We start from the raw sequence: 4366 nt of genomic DNA on the forward strand, positions 1-4366 counted from the left end.
AACTGCTGAATTAAGAGGTGGACTTGGGTCCAAAATGAAATACTGAGACCCAGTCGGCCATCTTGACTTTCTACTTTATATTCATAGAACACTAGTACCACTGCTCTCTTCCCCCCTAGTGAGGGAGTGAACGAACTCTGTATGTGGGGGTTCAATAACAGTCCAAAAGAACAAGTGGCTAGTTAGGAGAAAGGACTATTTCATGAGCCTTTTGGCCCTTTTATTGTGGGGAAGAAGGTATTTTCTGGTGCTATTAGGGGTAGGGGGGCGTTTAGGGAGAATACTCTGTCATACGAGGTTTAATATAGGAAGTTAGGGAGAATACTCCATTAAGTTGTTACATTTTCTTTATTTTTCAATTCGTTTTCATGTACGTTTTCTTTGTATAATAGGGTGACTAAATTAAAAATTATAATACTGTATATGCATTTTATTTCGTTTTTCTTAAGACATTACAATATTTGAGTATGGCAAATATATTTGCTGTGTTAAACAGCTTATGCCAAAAATACAATATTTCATGCTAAAATGATTTTAAACATCTTGTTGTAAATAATAGATGCTACTTGATAAGGTTTACTGCATAAAAATAATTAGAATGGAGGAAAATACTTGTAGATCCAAAAACAAGGGTCCTGAATGATAATTTACGGGAAAAAGTGACATCCCAGTGTTAACGGTAAGACTACAGTTGTTGAATAAGTAAAGGTAGATGGTCCAACATTTTAACATCAGATGACTGGTTCATCTATCTTTACTGATTCAATGTATGTAGTTTTACCGTTAACACTGGTATGTCACTTTTTTGTCATAAATTAACATAGGACCCTTGTCCTTGCATCTTCAGTATTTCCATCCATTCTAATTATTCTTATGCAAGAAACCTTATCAAACATCACCTATTATTTCAAAAAAAAAAATACAATTAACATAACCGATATGCATTTGAATTATACAAGCATCTCATGTGTCTTAAATTGTAATGGCTAATTTGCATTTAATAAAATCGTAAATGACAAAACAGTATTTTATTGTATATAAAAAGCAACTGGTTTTATGCATTGGATATCGGCTTAATACAGTAACTAACTTTACTTCACATCCTATTTATATCGTTATATTTTAAATTTGCAAAGCAATTCAACCTATAAAACCACCTTTGTGGGGTTTAAAAGATGCAATCTGCATTTCTATTACAACTAAAAATTTAAACCATAACATTATTCTCTTAAATCTGTAAATATCTTAAAAGTACTGACATATAAAATACTCCAAAAAGCTACGCTGAAAATAATCTCACCAAATTAAAGAAAAAAATACCCGAGTTATTTTTTTTAGCTTTCCCATAAGTAATTATTCTCGCATTATCCTTAATAGTTGAACACGGCCCCATTATTATTTCATTTCTCAGAATTAGTACCTTTGGTGACATTCCTAAATCCATTAAGTTTGACCTACGTATCGAGAACCAGTTTTGTCTAAGGATTCTCTTTACAAAATATCAATCTTAACCATTTTATCAGGTATAACTACTCCTTAATAACTAAGAGGTAAATTCTTGACCTTTTCATAAGTTATAACCACTCCTTAATAATTTTGAGGAACAATCTTGTAAGTTTTACATCAAATCCACTAGTGCTTAGAACATCTAATTTAAGCAATACTCCCCAAATGTTGATTTTAAACTACTTCACATGTGGTTTCCTTCTCCTAAGACTACTCAAACTGAATTACTATTCCTCTCATAAAACACTTTAAAATAAATTAAATTTTAAAAATGCCATAAACTACAATTGTTATTAACTATATAAGCTATATTCTGCACTATATTACGCGCCAGTTAATTGCAGCTTTTGCATAAGAATATGCAAAGCTTAAAACCAGTAGACAAGATATATTCTCTTAATAGCAATTTTGTCATTCCAATATTTTGAAACCAATTACCGTTCACTAGATTGAAGAAAAATAAATAGGATTTTCTATTACAAACAAGGATTTGGAATAATTGACCAGAATAATTAAAAGATATCTTGAAAAAAATATTTATGTAATGAAAATAAACATATTTGATATAAGTTATGAGATTAAGCTTACAAAAACCTTGAAAAAAGTTTCAAAACAATCTAACCTTATTTAGAAACAGGTACATTATTTATTGTGAATATAACCTTAGATTCCGAGAGAGAGAGAGAGAGAGAGAGAGAGAGAGAGAGAGAGAGAGAGAGAGAGAGACTTCTAATGCTCAGTAATACTACAAGACCTTATATACAGTGATTCTCTTCACAAATATTCAAAATTATTCTATTCATGACTTTCCTTGCTTCAAGTTACACATTTAATAAGTAAAAATGGAAATTTCTACCGGACCTACTTGGTTCTCCCTTCAACTGTAAGATATTAAAAAACAGTTCTAGTACTAGCACTTTATACGAAATTTTCAGTTGAACAGAATATGTCACTATTGCAATAGGGGAAGGGAATATGACTTTTGAAACATATAAGCTAGAATCATTTAGTTTTTTTTACTTCTCTGGTATATTCATAGTATCAGTACTTATACATGCGTTGAGAGAGAGAGAGAGAGAGAGAGAGAGAGAGAGAGAGAGAGAGAGAGAGAGAGAGAGAGAGAGAGAGAGAGAGAGAGGGGGGGAGGGGGGCTGGAAAGGTTGAAATTAGAGATTGGACAGGATAACAGATTGGAAAATATCTGGTTGGATATGAAAGAAATGTGTGTAGGGGAAATGGAGGAATAAGTAGCAAGAACTAGAGGATATGGTGTGTCGAAAAGAGGAAAATGGTGATAGAACAGAGGTGTGCAAGAATCAGTTAAAAGAAAACCAAAGCCATTTAAAGACTGGAAAGTATGCGAGATACAGGGAGCAGTTGAACGGTACAGACAAGAGGGGAAAGATTCGAAGAGGAAAGTAGGTATAGCTATTGGAAGAGCGGTAGAGAAGTTAAATGGAAGGCTAGGGACAAAGGAAGTTGAAAAGGATATCTATAAGATATCAAACTTGAGGAAAGGTAAAGACAGGATTTTGGGCAACTGGTAATCAAGGATAGAGATGGAAATATATTGCATAGGGATGATGATATTAGGAGATAGAGAGAATATTATGAGCAATTATTGGCTATTGAAAATGAGAAAGAGGAGCTGGGAGACCCACAAAGGGAGGAGCCAGTAATGGAGATACGGAATACAGAAGCAAAATGATGAATGATAAAGCGCCAGGCACATCAGAGTTTCAAATTGAAATGGTCAAGATATAGTACTGGCTACAGGGAGGGGGGGGGGGCGGTGAATGCTGGATTTACTGAGAGCAATTAGGAAGAGGAAATAATGCTTAAAGATTGGGAGGAGTCTCCAATGGCATCTACTAGCATATTTAGGCAGAAAGGGGACGTCATGGAATGCAGTAAGTACAGGGGAATTAAACTAAGAGCATGGTTTGAATGTTTTAGAGGGTACTAGATGAGAGGTTGAGAGAGATTTTAAAGATTGAGAAACAGCAGTATGGATTCATGAGGAGATGGACTGTGGATGCTATCTTTATAATAAGGCACTTGCAGGAAAAGTGACTAGAGGGAAACCAGAATCTTTTCTGTGCTTTTGTAGATTTAGAGAAGGCTTATGACAGAATATAAAGATAAGTGATGTTTTGGTGCTTGAGGAAGAAGAAAGTCCCAGAGAAGTTCGTCAGAATGGGAGATAGATTGAATGATTAATTTGAGGTTTTCTGGCATCCAGACGTCTAACGTCATTGACGCCGAGAGATGATAGACAGCAATAACAGCTGTTGGAGAAATAGAAACCTTTGAAATCAAGTGTTGGATTACACTGGGGGTCAGCATTGAGCCCATTTTTATTTGTGCCTGTCTTGGATGTGTTAAGCGGAGGTATCAGAAATGAAGAGTTGTGGGAGTTGCTATATGCTGACGATTTGGGGATTACCGCTGAAAATGAGGAATAACCACAGAGAAGGGTAGTATAGAGTGGCAAGAGACTGGAAATGTGGATAAGACTGAAGCTATAGTGAGCAGTAAGGAAGGTAGGGACAGGATAGCCATACATGAGAGTAGAGGAGCAGTTTTAAAAGAGATAAAACCATTTAGGTACTTGGGATCTACTATAAATCAGGAGGGAGGACGTGAGGGTAAAGTTGAGAATAAGATAAAAGCAGCATGGGGAAAGTGGAGGGACGTAGTAGGAGTGGTATGTGATAAGAAAATGCCAATCAAATTAAAAGTCAAGATCTATAGCACAGTAATAAAACCAGTGTTAATGTATGGATCAGAAACTGGGACTTTAAGAGGAAAAGAGGAAGCAAAGCTTGAGAGAATAGAAATAAGAATGTTAAGGTGGATT

This window comes from Palaemon carinicauda, chromosome 8 (genome assembly GCF_036898095.1).
Source record: "Palaemon carinicauda isolate YSFRI2023 chromosome 8, ASM3689809v2, whole genome shotgun sequence".
NCBI lineage: Eukaryota > Metazoa > Arthropoda > Malacostraca > Decapoda > Palaemonidae > Palaemon > Palaemon carinicauda.